This window comes from Nannospalax galili, unplaced genomic scaffold, assembly GCF_000622305.1.
Source record: "Nannospalax galili isolate Female #2095 unplaced genomic scaffold, S.galili_v1.0 scaffold1430, whole genome shotgun sequence".
NCBI classification, from domain to species: domain Eukaryota; kingdom Metazoa; phylum Chordata; class Mammalia; order Rodentia; family Spalacidae; genus Nannospalax; species Nannospalax galili.
Genome location: NW_008329126.1, coordinates 595030 through 609915, shown reverse-complemented (window position 1 = coordinate 609915; position 14886 = coordinate 595030). Strand labels below are relative to the sequence as shown.

Here is a 14886-nt window from a genome sequence, read left to right as displayed (position 1 = left end):
GAAGGGAGTAAAGGGAGCTCTGGCAGGATGTGTGGCTCTGGAGAACACCAGAATATCTCTCCCCAGCCATAGTCCTGAGCATAGGCAGCGGGAATGCCTGCTGTCAGATGGGGCTCAGACACAGGAGCCTCAGGATGCACTTGGACTATTGCAGTAGCCACCTGCCTGGCCTCAGGTTTCTCCCATCTATCACCCACAGAGTTACCCTCCCATCTCAAGTCCATCATGACACTTCTCTATTTAGATTCCTCCCATCATGGCTCTTCTCTATCCAGGATAAAGCCCAACTCCTTATCGTAGCATTCCAGGCCCTTCCCAACTATGTTGTAGCCTGTCACCTCAGTCTCCCCTTGCCTCTTGAGTAGCTGGGTGTGATGTTTCACCTGCATTGTCAACTTGGATAGATTTAGAATCACCATAGAAACATACTCCTTGGTATGTCTCTGAGGGGTCCTGGACTGAATAAAAAAGGAGAAGCAGAGCTGAGCATCAGCATTCATCTCTCTGCTTCCCTTCTGTGGACACAGTGTAACTGGCTGCCTTAGCTCTTGCCACCATTCCTTCCTTGCCATGACAGACTGTGCCCTCAAACTGTGAGCCAAAATAAACCCTTCCTTCCTTCAGTTGCTTTTGTCAGATATGTTGTCACAATGATGAAAAAGGGAATGAATACAGAAAATTGGTACCAGGAATGAGATTGTCGCTGTGATAAACCTGAAGATGTTTTTTGTAGGTGCTTAGAACTGGTTTGAAGGGGGAATGTGGAAAAATCTAGAGGTATAGGCTAGAGAAGTCCTAGAATGCTGTAAACAGAGCTTAACAGGCCATTCTTCTGTGAGTTTGTAAGACGAAAATGCTGCAAGATGTGTGGACAGTGGAGGCCTGACTCCTGAGGTTTTCGAAGGGAATGAGGACTCTCTTGGGAACTGGCTTAGAGGCTATTAGTGTTCTATTCTGGCAAAGAATCTAACTGCATTTTGCCTGTGTCCAAAGACCTTGAGTAAGGCTGAATTCAACAGTAGTAGACTAATTACTAATATATTTTAGTAAAGGAAATTTCAAGAGAAGATAGTATTCAGGTTGTACTACAGCTGTTGCTACTGATGTTAGCCAGATCTAAAGTGAGAGCAGAAGGCAAAGCAGAAAGATGGAAAATAGGCAGTTTGGTGAGGAAGGAACATGCATGAGTTTAAAGTTACAGACAAGGCAGCTGAGAAAGCAGCTGTAATTGTTAAAGAGCTTAGCGCCACTAAAGAGTAACCTTGTGCTCTTCACTGGGACAATAGGAAAGGTGCTCTGAGAGCAAGACCCCATACATCAAGAAAGCTCCAACTTGTGAATCCATTTGAAAGAAGAGATCCTGAATTGAGAATGTAGTTGTAAGGTCACATAGTAAGTGTTTTCTGAGGGGAAATCTCAAAGGAACACAGAAGCCAAGGGGATCAGGTGGTCTAAGGGGATCAGGCTACATCTCAAATTGGCAGCAGAACTTGGCAGCATCATCCATATTGTACTGGCTTTGCAGGCACAAAAGATGTTAGACTGAGTAGGTAAGGGAGGCTTGCACCAAGGTTCCAGAAAGCTGCTGAGGCCAGGCAACATGCCTTGAATTGCCTATAAGGAGACCTTGAGAAAAGCCATTGCGTGAAGCTGGGAAAGCAAAGCCTAGGTTACAGTGAAGAGCCTGATATATTGCGAGATGCCAGGACCATGGGATATGTGCCAAGGAAAGCTGCAGGTATGGAGTAGAGCTAGCCCAATTAAAAAAATCTATGTGTGCTGTAGGTGGCAGATCTGAGGGCCATAGAGCTGCTGGAGATGGAGGGTTGATGTTTGCCTTGCTGGCTGGAGGTCTTGTTTTGGTCAAATCTTTTCTTGTTATGTCCCTACTCCTTCCTTCTAGAATAGGGATGTTTATTCTCTGCCATTGTAGATTGGTATGATGTTTGAGTGAGAAATGTCCCCCATAGGCTCAGGCATTTGAATACCTGGTCTCCAGTTGGTGGCACAGTTTAGGAAGGATATAGAACCTTTAGGAGGGAGAGTTTGGTTGGAGGAAGTACATCACTAGGGGTGGGCTTTAAGAATTACAGCCTTGCCATACTTACAGTTCACTCTCTCTGCTTCCTGATTGTGGTTGAAATGTGATCTCTCATCTTCCCTCTCCAGCCACCTGGTGCCATGCTGTCCCTGCCTCTCTGGACTTTTCCTCTGGAATCATAATCCAAAATAAGCTGTTTCTTCCATAAGTTGCTTTTGGTCATGGTATTTTTATCACAACAACAGAAAAGTAACTAATATGATTGGTCATATGTAACTTGCTTTTTGATTTCACAGAGGCTCACAGTTAAGGGAGTGTCATGAGTCTCAGAAGACACTTGGGACTTTCTGCATTTTGAGTTGAGGGTGAGACTGTAGGGGATAGAGTGGAATGTTAGGATTCAAAGTGATGTGTTTGGGTTATAAATTGACAAGAGGTGGATTTGTTATAGTCAATCTTCATTGTCAAATTAACTGCATCTAGAATCACTATAGAAACCCAACTCAGGATATGTCTATGAGTGCATTTCCAGAAAGGTTTAACTGAATAGGGAAGATTCACCCTGAATGTGGGCAGTATTATCCAGTGCGCTGGGATCCCAGACTGAGTTAAAAGGATAATGTAAGCTGAGAACCAACATTCATCTCTCTCTCTCTGCTTTCTAACTACAGATACAATGTAATCAACTGTCTCATACTCCTTATACTATGCCTACCCTCAAACTCTAAGTCAAAATAAACCTTTCCTTAAGTTCCTCTTGGAAGACTTTTGTCACAGCAACAGAAAAGTAACTAATACATTGAGCTTGTAGGCCTGGGCCACCAAGGCTGGGTAATTAATTGTTTACTTTTTTTTCTCTCTCTTTTAGACAGCATCTTCTGTAGCCCAGACTGACCTGGAACTTACTATGTATCTGGACTTCTGATCCTCCTCCCTCTGTCTCCTAAGTGCTAGGATTACAGTAAACATTACTATGTCTAGTTTATGGGGTGCTGGAGATGAGACCCAGGGCTTCATGCTGCTAGGTGAGCATTCTACCAACTGAGCTACATCGCCTGCTTAATTTTTTTTTTTTTTTTTGGTCTTTTTAAGACAGGGTCTCCCTGTAGCCCTAGCTGTCCTGGAACTCACTATGTAGACCAGGACCATGCCCAGCTTAATATTTTTAAACACTGAAACACAGTGCAGAGACAGTTGAGTGATATGGAAAAGTATTTTTAAAAGGAGTATCTTGCCAGGCATGGTGGTGCATGCCTTTAATCCCAGCACTCAGGAGGCAGAGGCAGACGGATCTCTGTGAGTTCAAGGCCAGCCTGATCTACATAGTGAGTTCCAGGCCAGCTGGGGCTACAGGGAGACCCTGTCTCAAAAAGACCAAAAAAAAAGAGAAAAGGAATGTCTTACAAATCCTCTTGTATAGGACTAGTTTTTCAAGTGATTAAAAAACAAAAAGTCAGGCATGATAGCAGATGCCTGTAATCTGTATCCAGCGCTTGAGAGGTAGAGACAGTAGGATCAGCAGTTCAAAGCCAGCCTTGACTCTACAGCAAGTTCTAGGCCAGCCTGTGTTACATGAGCCTTGTCTCAGAAACAAAAACAAAACAGCTCAAACTGGCTTAAGCCAAAGGGAATTGTTGGCTCTTAGAACAGGTGAACAAGGGATGGGGTTGGCTTGAAGAGGAGGCCTGGTGAGGTTCAAAAGATACCCTCTAGGCTAGATCTCCCCTCCCCTCTCCTTGCTTCCCATCTCCCCTCTTCTAGTCTGTCCTCCACCACCTCTCTGGCTCTCTAAGTAGATTTACTGGGGTTCCTTTCATGGTTTCAAGGTAGCGCCAACATTTCTAAGCCTCGCCTCCTAGCTTCCAGTTCAGAATGACAGACTGTCTTTTCCATAGAAAGGCCACAACTCCCACCCCATGTGCTCTTCTGACGTGGGACCTTGTCACTCCCTCAAGAGGTGGAGCCTTGCAGCCCTGGCCTGGGTCCAAGCTAGTGTCAGTGACCATTTACACCCACTAGAATGTCATAGCTTCCAAGGCTGCGACACAGGAAACCTTGCTGCTTTTGCCATGATCTCTTGTACAGTCATTCTCCAGGTTCTTCCTCTCGATATCCCTGATCCTGGGAAGCTAGCTCCTGGCTGTCAAAAGTTTGTACCACACACAGTCTGTGTCTATGTGACATGATCAACAGGTCCAGCTTCCCAGTAATACCAGGCATCCACCTTAATTTTTAATTTTTTTATTTTTTGGCTTTTTTTATTTTTAGACAGAGTCTTCCTGTAGCCCCAACTGGCCTGGAACTCACCGTGTAGACCAGGCTGGATCTGGCCTTGATGTGGATGCCAGGATTTGAGCTCAGGTCTTCAAGCTTGCAGGGCAAGCACTTTACCCACTGAGCCAAATTCCTAGCTCCTTATTTTATTTTCTTTGAGATAAATGCCAAGAGGCTGAAGTGTAATTCCCAAGGTGATACACAGTTTTAAGTGTTACTAAGAGTTTCTAACTACTGTCCAGAAACTTACCTCTTTGGACTCCTGATGTCCCATTCACAGGGCATAAGGTGACCCTTTCTTCACACTCCCATCAGCATAGAGTAGCTACCAACTGAAAAGATGAAAAACTGATTCCTGGTTACTGCTTTGATTTTAATTTCTTTGATTATGAGTGAGATCAGGCAGTTTCTCATATTTACATCTACTCTCACTAGTTCATCTTTTGCAACATTGCCTATTCATGCCCTTTGACCAATTTTTACATTGCAGCGTTTGCATATTTTATTATTGATCTATGCAAACTTTTTGTATGTTACAGGGGTAGCTTTTTGTTGGTCATACGCCTCACAAACATCTTTTGCATCTTTAAGTTTGCATGGGGGCCACTCAAACCAGATAACAAAGCCCCTTAACATGGCACAGTGTTTAAGTATTCAAAAGCAGCTGGCACCTGGCATATAATAACTTAACCAGAATTCAGCCAGAGTGGTTGCCTTAGAGAAGAGTCCAGGGTCAAGAAGCTGGAAGGCCAACAAAACTGACCATGCTGGAAAGAGGCTGTGAGTGGGAGCTGCTAATGACTCCCAGCCTCTCACTACTGGAGAATTGCCCTTGGGGAGGGGGAGCTGCCTCTCCTGGAAGGTTACACCCTCCTAGGAGGCCCACAAACGATGACAGGAGGGGATGCAGAAGGCCAACTCCTCAACTTAAGGAGGGATGGACATTTGGGTGAAGTTTGCTCCAGAGCGTCCAGTGAGACTGAGCTTAGCCCATACTTGCTCAGCTCTGCCCTTGTCTGGTTCTTCTCCCACTCCTTTCCTCCCTGGAACCACTCTTCTGATTTGCTCTGATTCAAGGGACCTTCTGCAGGAGCCTGAGCTGCAAGGTCAGACACAGATGAAAGGGATTAAAGAGGAGGAAAGGAAGGGGGGAATTCCCTCCAAAAACCAGGCTGTGAAAGAAGATGCAGTCTCTTTGTCAGGGGAAATGGAGGGGGTTCTGCTCTTGGGGCCCCTCTACTACAAACTGACACCTAAATTCCCTTGAAGACATGGCTTTCCCATTCCCCAGGGGTTTGATGGAATTCACAAACAGCTCCAGCAATGGGTTCTGGATTCATTCCATCTCAGTGTCTTATTTCCCACCTATTTTCCACACTGGCCACCAGTCATAGTGGCTGATTCAGGGTATAAAGGTCAATCAGAGCCAACAAAATGCTGGGGTTTGGGGAAGGGAAGCTCCTCTTTTCTATGGGAGCAGGTAAGCAACTATCATAATGCAGTACAGCTGTTTCTGTGACAATCACAGGAAACAGAACTAAAAGAAGGATTCTGCTGACACTGGGCCCTGAATCATACTGAACCTGAAGTCAGGCTGATACCTGAATTAGACTATTAGGAAAACCAGTAGAATAACCATTTTCTGAAGCCAGTTTAAAGAGAATTTTCTGGCCCTTATATCATGAGTCTCAGTGCTTAGTGGTATAAGCTCAGTGATTCGCACAAGGATCTGAAAGAGCCATGTCTATTAAGGGATAAGGGTCCTTCCTTTGCTGTTCTCTAGAGAATGGGGCAGGAGAGGAATCTGGGTCTGGGAGAAAGATATTTTGATACTTTCAGCTGGGTGATCTGCAGCTTGATCTCTGAGCTGCTGGCACTCCATCCAGTGTCAATAAGCCTGCTGCCTTACAGGAGCCCCATTGCACAGAGCCCACTGCTCAGTGCCCAGCCCATTCCCTGGGGGAACTTGGAGTCCTCTGTCTCCTACAGGGCCCCTTCCTGTGTCACTGTAGGCTTCTCTGCCTCTACCTGGAGCAAGTGCCACATTCAGGCCAGAGGAGAGACTAAGTGAGATACTCGAGGAGCTCACGCTCCTCAGCAGGAGACAAAATATGCAGAAACCAGGCCCTGCCTAGTCCAGCTATCCCCATGGGGTGTCATTAATTCCCCCAATGCAGGTGTGATCCAGGTTCTGAGCTGGCCGGGGACCAGGGTACAGGCAACAACCTGTCTTTTCTCTTGACCAGGTTCTCCACTGTGAGCCTTAGACACTGACTTTACCCTTGTCAGGTACAAGGGGGATGAATGCCCCAAGAGAAAAGCAGCTGAAAGTCAAGACCAAAGCAAAAGAGTGAGGGACTGCATCCCACATGAGAGGGTCTGCAAGACTTGAGGTGCAAGCCCCTGTGAGAGAACTGAGTACATAAAGACAAGTCTGTGTTCAGGATTAGAAAAGCGAATCAGGCAGCATAATGAGAGCCTGTGTAGATTTCAGGCTCAGCCTTGGGGAGGATAAGCCAGAGGTTCTCTGAGGTTCTCTGGGAAGTGGCAGGAACAGGTTTCCTTGCCAGTGTTGAGGAGGTTGGAACAGGAGACCCTTGGAAGGCAGGTGCAATGGTCTGGAGGAACACCCATGGGGAGCTGAATGAAGGTTAGGGACCGTGGGATAAGTTCTCTGGACCTGCCTCCTTGGGGACGAGTGACTATAAAAAGTTATCTTCACTTGATTCACAATGGGTGCCTCCCAACTCAGTCAGCCCCCTTCCTCAGATGGTCAGCTCCATGCTGGCCACCTGTTCCCACTGCCAGGTGATGTGGGCAGCAGGGATCATTAACCCAAGCCATGACCTCACCCTACCTCCCACACATCTAACTGAAGAGAAGCCCCTCCTCCATTTCCACTCCTCTGGGCCGCCACCAAATTGGGCATTTCCCTCCCTTGGAGGGACACACTTGCCATTCTGCTACCCCCTGTAGCACACACAGAAGCACCCAAATCACATGGTCTCTGAGAATGAGCATGTGACTTGAAGTCAGGTGGCTTGGCTATGGCTTCCACCTATGCTGTTCATAGGCCATGTGGCCCTCAGGTCCTCCATGAATTGTGGATAAATTGCCTGCCCCCCTCCAGGGATGAGAGTGAATGTACATACAGGGACCTATGTAAGCCCTTAAAGCACAGCTTAAACATCTGTGCATATTTTCCTTCATCCACCTATCTCTATTGAGCTCTGACAAAAATCCCAGAGTGTGAACCCATCTCTGGACTTCCACATTCATGACCTGGGCCAGCCATAGCATATTCATACCCTGCAGTGGGGAGAGCTTTGCCAGAAAAGCAAGCTGTACTCACATGGCCCAGGTGACTAATGGAGAAATGGCTTAAATTAAAGGAGGAAGGAGTTTATCAAGACTAATGTCCCAATAAGGTAAGCTTGTTGGTTCTTGCTAATCCATCCAGAAGAAGATAATCCATTAAGTACTTTGCCCAATGAGTGGTTGTATGGAGTTGATATAATTCAGTCATATGATTTGCCAAGAGGTGGGGGAAAGGATCTGATGACTTTTCAGGACACCCTCATCTATCTGACTTCCTAAGTGTCATATATACCAATTGTCTTGCTCAGTGTAAGGAACAGAGTCTAGAGCAAGCACTCAGTATCTCAAACCAGCTACACAACCTTGGAGAAACTTCCCTTTCACACCTTTTCTGAGCTCTTTTCTCTCCTGAATGTCCTCCTGAATGAGAAATATAATGATATAACTGTCCAAGAACATGTCTGCACTTTGCATTCCATGAGTGTTTGTTGGATGAATGCATGAGTGAATGAATGAATGAAAAAATGAATGGCACTAAGATCCATGATTCATGCTAACTCTTCTTTCCTTTCTGGGTCTGTGTGTTTTACCTATCAAATGTGTGCACTGGGCCCCCCGTCCCCTGGTTCCTTGTTGGATCAGACTTCTATGATCTGCCTCTGTGCTGAGGCTGAGGACTGGAGGAGGGCAGTAGGGAATTTGGGGTCTTCATTTTCATGCCCAGCGGCTCAGGTTGCCCTCCACGTTTCAGGGCATGGGCAGCAGGTATGCACTCCTGTTCCCACGGGGCTGCCTGACTTGGGAGAGTGGTCAGATCTGCAGCCCAGCACTGACCTGCTCTTAACCCCTAGCAAAGTTACACAAACTCTTCCACGCTCTGCTGAAAGCTGGTCCAGTCTAGTTATGTAAGGTCGGGGAGGGAACAATGCTTCTCCTTGTGCCCTCAGCCCTTTCCATCTCATCACACAGGGCAGAGGAACACAGGGACAAGTGGGGGGGGAACCTGGCTCAAGTTTCAGTCAGGCTTGGAAACTGGATCTTCCTCCCCACCAGAGCTATGGAGCATGAAGGGGGCTGGAGCCTGGATCTCAGCAGGGTTTCACTTCCTCCTCTCCATCCCTTCAGCAAATGCACTGGACCTCATGGTGATAACCATAGGAGAGTGGTCCACTCTGAAATCAGGAAGCCTCTCTCTGGTTCTGCTGCAGTCAAGGAAGATACTAAGGAGTGGGCTCCCCAGGGGCTTAGAATGCAGGACAGACTCTAATTCCAGACTCTGACCCGGCACCTACCACCCTAACACTCCATTTCCTCATTGGCTCAAATAGTGCCTACCTCTAGAATTGTTATGAGGGGGAAAATGAGTTCTTATGCATGCTACCCTTACCACACACCAGCTGACTCCACAGGTTTAGCAGGAAGAGGCATACTTGCTGTCCTTCCTCAGCTTCCTAGAGAAAAGCAAATTGTTCAAATTGTCTAACACAGAACAGAACTACTTAAAGTACGTGAAACTAGCTGTCAAAATTGTGAAACATAATCATAGTTTTGATTGCTTTGTGACGGTATAAAAACTTGCAAATTTTTCATCAGGCGAGAAAAGAAAAACAAAGAGGAACGATCATCAGCCCATCACCCCTCCCATTGTGTTCGTATGCCCATCTGAATTAGTTTACTCATGTTGACACACGCTCAGCTCTGCCTTGCTTAAGACACACATTTCTTATTCTTCTTCAGTCATTTCGCATTTAGGCTAGAGCTGTATGGTGGCTGGTTCCTTTCCAGATAACTGCCATTGTTTGAAAACAATGTCAAAGGCTCTCCTCTTCTCTCTGGCAGTCTGCCACCTCAGTGCCTCTGTCTCCTTCACTGACCTCTCTTCTGCCCCAGGATCTGCTTCTTTTCTTCCTTGGTTAAGAATCCCTGGAAGAGACGAAAAAGGAATCCTCAATGTCTCGAAGTGAGATAAAGAATCATGACTTAGTTGAAAGATTTCAGCACCACGGACAGAGGCACCCCCAATCCGTGTCTGCTTGTCCAAGACTCCCAAATATCATATCTATATTGTAGCTTCACTTGTCTGAGACTTAGTTTCCTCTTTTGTAGAATGAGGAGAAGGGGATGGCTGGGAGGACCAGAGGTAGGCAAGGCCATCTCTAAGAGCTCTTACAGCTCTGTGGCTTGAAGTTCGTCTTCCTTCCATTTCTCTCTCTACCTATCCTTCCCCTCCTTTTTCTATTTTGATAGAGAACTTCCATTCACTTTAGTGGCCTGGTAGCCATTGCCCAGATGAGAGGCCAAAGGCCAAGCTCCAAGTGAGAGGAACAGCAAACTAGCCCTAGAAACTCCAGGATCTTGACCTTGAATAAACTCTCGACTTACCCCTCTGCCTCTAGTCACCTAGAGATGTTGGATACAGGCTGGCACAAGGCCGAGTTGCTGTAACAGAGTCCAGAGTCCTCTGGCTGGAGGTACAGAAAGACTTCTCTAGTTCTTATGTGACAGGGACTGTCTTGCTCCACGTAACTGTACAAAAGCCCAGCTTCCTCTGGAAGGCTTGCTATCACACTCCTCCACCCCCAGGGATGCCCTTGACTTCAGGATCACACTGGGTCAGAGCTGGGCCTACAGAACATCTTTAGGAAGGATCAAAAGTAGCAGGAGCACATGAGTAATATTTTAAGGGTCAAGTCCAAAAGCAACAACCATGTGACTCCATGTGACTTAGTCTTGGCTACACCAAGCCACAAGAGGATGGTTTCTAGTTGGGCTGTTTGTCTGTATACTTATTTAAGACAGGATCTCCTTTAGCCCAGGTTGGCCTCAAATTTTCTATGGAACCAAAGATGACCTTGAACTCCTGATCTTCCTGTCTCTACCTTTTGAGTGTTGAAATTTCATGTGGTGCTAGAGACTGAACCCAGGACTTCTTGCATACTAGGCAACCTCTCTATAGGCTTAGTAACACTTCCAGTCCATGGTTGAGATGCTTTCATTTTTCAAAATAAATTTTTATTTTAGGGTATTTGTGGGAGAGGAGAGTGAGAAGAGAGAGAGGGGGGGAGGGAGGTATGTGAGTGCTGATACATATGTGGAGGTCAGATAACAACTTTCATGAGTTGGTTCTATCCTTCTACTGAGAGTTCCAGGATTGAACTCAGGTTCTTATGCTTAGGCATCAAGTTCTTTACCCCACTTGACTGTCTGTACCATCTTGCCAGCCCAAGCTGGTGTGTTTTAAAAGAAAAGAAGAAATAGCCAGGTGTGGTGACATATACCTTTAATCCTATTACTTGGGAGGCAGAGGCAGGCAGATAACTGTGAGATTGAGGCCAGCCTGGGATGGTCTACATAGTGAATTCCAGGAAAGCTGGGGATACATAGTGAGATCCTATCTCAGAGAGAGAGAGAGAGAGAGAGAGAGAGAGAGAGAGAGACTTGGGTTCAACAAGTCCACCACAAATGCTACCCTCCACTTAATGAATGAGGTAGAGAATGGAAATGGGAAGTTTTACTGCGGGAAAGGAGTTTATTGAAGTGAACCCTGTGCTAAGTGCTTTCCTGTGCTCTCCAAATGACCTGGAGTCTCGTCTTCCCATGTGTCCAGTCTTATCCAGTCACCTCCCCACCCTTTGCTTCTGCTATCTCCTCCATCTGGAACATTGCTGTCTTTTGGATGGAGTTAGGCCTGTGCATCCTTCAAGCTCAAAAATAATCTCTTTGATTGTGGAATTTTAGAACCAGAAGAGCCACGAAAAGCCATGGTGGTTCATCACTCACTTTTGAAGTGAGGAAATTGATGCTTAAAGTGAGAAAGACACTTGTCCAGGGTCACACAGTAAGGTATCTCCCTGACCCTGCAGCCCACGGCTCAGACTCAAGACTCAAAACCCAATGTCCCTTCACAGCACTGAGAAATCCCTGCCTTCCTCACAGGCTTTTGTTCTGTCTTGTTTTGGGACTTTGAACAAATCTCCTGGCCATTCTATCCCTCAGACTCAGACTGTGATATAAAAAGGTCGGATGAAAGTATCTCAAGGCAGCTGGATATGGTGGCACACACCTGTTATCCCAGCACTTGAGAGGCAAAAGAAGGAGGATTGAGAATTCAAGGTCAGCCTCATGTACATCCTGAGTTTGAAGCCAGCTTAGGGCAAATGAGACTCTGTCTCTAAAAAGGATTATCCCAAGTTTCTATCAGGATGTAAATTTAGCTCTTTTCCAACAGAGCCTTCTAGACTCTCAGATCCTGACTCCTCTTCAGTGATATTGAGATACCAGACAAAATCACAGAGTCTCTGTTCCCTTCCATAGGGGGATTCATAGGTATATCAACAAGAGGACTCCCTTCCCCAGACATCCCTAAGGACCAGGTATGGCACTGGGCCCTCACCATGCTCTGCCTTTCTTCATCTGGAAGGCAGGTATTATGATCCTCATTTTTTGAAGATGAAGAAACTGAAGCTCTGAAAGGTTGCTAGCTGTATGGGGCAAATGGATTCTCTTTTACCCTAGCGGAAGAAGAGAGGGGGAAGAAGTTCTCAGGAGATTTTGTCTTGATATATTAAAGGCTTCCTATCAGAGCTGCCACTAGAGAGATGGCTGTCATGAGGGTGGGGTTCCCATCCTGGAGGTGCCTCACAATGAGTGGACCATCAAAGGGTTTTAATAGCAGGTGGGTAAAGGCAGAGCCAAGGGGTGAACCATCTCTGTGATGCCCAAAGGTTCCTTTAGGAGATACATCAACCAGTATTGACTAGTCCAGCTCATGCAAAGATGAAATACTACTCAGTTTTCACTTTCTGATTTTGACTGAGAGAAAGTCTGTTTGGTACCTCTCCATTTGCAGACCTCCCCATGACAGGTAAATCTATTTCTTTTTTTAAAAAAAAATATTTATTTGTGTGGTATGGGGTATGTGTGTGTGTGTGTGTATGTGTGTGTGTATGTGTGTGTGTGTTTGTAGGTACATACATGGCACAGTATGCATGTGGAGGTCAGAGGACAACTTGTTGGAGTTGGTTCTCTCCTTCCACCATATGGGTCTCAAGGATCAAATTCAGGTCTTCAGGTGTGGTAGCATGCTCCCTACTAAATCATTCTGCCAGTCTGTAAATTCCCTTTCTAATGGGGGAGATGAAGCCTTGGGTTCAGACTCAGAAGCATTGAGCAAGATTCTGCTAAGACGGAATAACATGAGGCCTCTTGAATATATATGTTTACATTTATACATTTTTTTCTGTTTTGTTTGTATGAGACAGGGTCTTGTTATAGCTCAGGCTGGCCTTGAACTTCTGATCCTCCTGAGCGCTGAAATTATGGGTATGAACTACCATACTCAGCTATTTTATTTACTTTTATACTTACCTTCTTTCATGACAAATGATTCTGGTTTCCCTATTATTGTATGATGTGAAGTTCCAGCTTAATATAAATTATTTTGGAGATAGAGTCTCATATACCCTAAACTGGTCTTGAACTTGTTATGTAGCTAAGGCTGGTCTTGAACTCCTGATTCTTGATCTTCTTTGCCTCCACCCTCCAACTGCTGAAACTACAAGTATGCACCATGACATGTGGAACTAAAATGAATTTATTTCAAGAAAAAGAAAAGACAAGCCAGAGACTGAAAGAAAATGTTTGCAAGATATTAAAATATTGAAAAGCTTATAATTGAAATGTACAAAGAGCCCTAAAACTCAACAATAAGAAAACAAACTACTCAATGAAAAAAGTGGACTGAAGATGAGAACAGTCTTTTCCTCAGTGGATACGCAGATAGAAAACAAGAATTTAGAAAGATGCTCTGACTCATGTCATTAAAGACCTGCAAACCATGAGATGTCACATACCCTAATAAGCATGAACAAAGACCAAAGTATTAGCAACATAAGTACCAATGAGAGTGAAGACCAGCAGGAAGCTATTCATTTGTTCATTACTAGAGGGAATTCGAAACAGTATGCCCCCCCACCCCATTCTCCCTCCCTGCTTTAGAACACACTTTGACAGTGTCTACCTAAGGCAAATTCATGGCACTATATCATCTAGCGATGACACCTGAGGTGCTTAGCCAACTGAGTTAAGACCTATCTCCACATAAAAACACTGCACATCAAAGTCCATAGCAACTGTATTCAAAATCACCCAAACTTGAAAGTAACTAAGATGCCCTTCAATCAGTGAATGGATAAATTCATGCAATGAAATATTATTCCGTGTTGAAAAATGGAGAAGCCAAGCATGGTAGCAAACACCTTTAATCCCAGCTTTCTTGAGGCAGATGCAGGCTGATCTCTGTGAGTTTGAGGCTAGCCTGGTCTACATAGTGAGTTCCAGGCCAGTCAGGCTGCATAGTAAGACCTTGTCTCAAAAAAAAAAACTATCAATTAACTGAATGTATTTAAGTTGAAGAGGTTTGTCTACTAACAATTTTATTTTAAAAGTACAGATATATAAGACACTTGAGAAAAGCACTATGTGTAATAGTTGAATGCCCACCACCAGAAAAGTGGATAAACTTTTCAGTAGATTCATAAAATACTATGCAGCCTTAATAAAGAACATGCTTCTGGGGGCTGTAAAGGTGACTCAGCAGTTGAGAGCACTACCTGCTCTTGCAGAGAACCTGGGTTTGAGTCCCAGCACCTACATGGTGGCTAACAACCATTTATAACTCCAGTTCCAGGGGATCTGATGTCTTCTTCTGACCTCTGTGGGCATTGCATGATACAGGTACATTTACACACATACAGGCAATACATTCATACACATAAAAAATAAATAAGAACATGCTTCTGTTACATACAACTGGAATGAATCTCACAACACCATGCTGAGTGTGAGAAGAGCAGTGGGTCAATCCTACATGAATCCCCTTCTGCATGCTGGATGCACAGTGTGTTCATTATGGTCATTCATCTAGAAGTTCTCTTGCATATATTTTTCTGTACATGCAGAATAAACTTTTGCTTAAAAGTGGGTGTTAGACTGGGGATGTGACTCATTTCTTAGTGTGCTTCCCCAGCCTGAATGAGGCCCTGGGCTCAGTCCTGAGCACCATATACACCAGGCATCATGACACCCCAAAATCAGGATATATTCACACAACTCAATACTATGCAACATATTAAAAAGGCAAACTGTTGGTTCACCATTACCACAGTGGAACTCACAGACACAACACAGCATGAAGAGCACAAGACAAAGAGGAGGGCTACTGGATGAGCCCATAAAATGAGTCTATGGTTACA

At 45.1% G+C, this 14886-nt stretch overlaps 1 long non-coding RNA gene across 1 annotated transcript; it reads right to left on the bottom strand.

Moving 5' to 3' along the window:
* Positions 1-2114: 2114 nt before the first annotated feature.
* LOC115070014 lies at positions 2115-9556 on the bottom strand. Its single transcript, XR_003849229.1, has 4 exons — positions 9508-9556; positions 9021-9084; positions 4566-4647; positions 2115-2211 (listed from the first exon to the last, which is right to left on the bottom strand). It is a non-coding gene; the product is annotated as an uncharacterized LOC115070014 (long non-coding RNA).
* Between the last annotated feature and the right edge of the window lie 5330 nt (positions 9557-14886).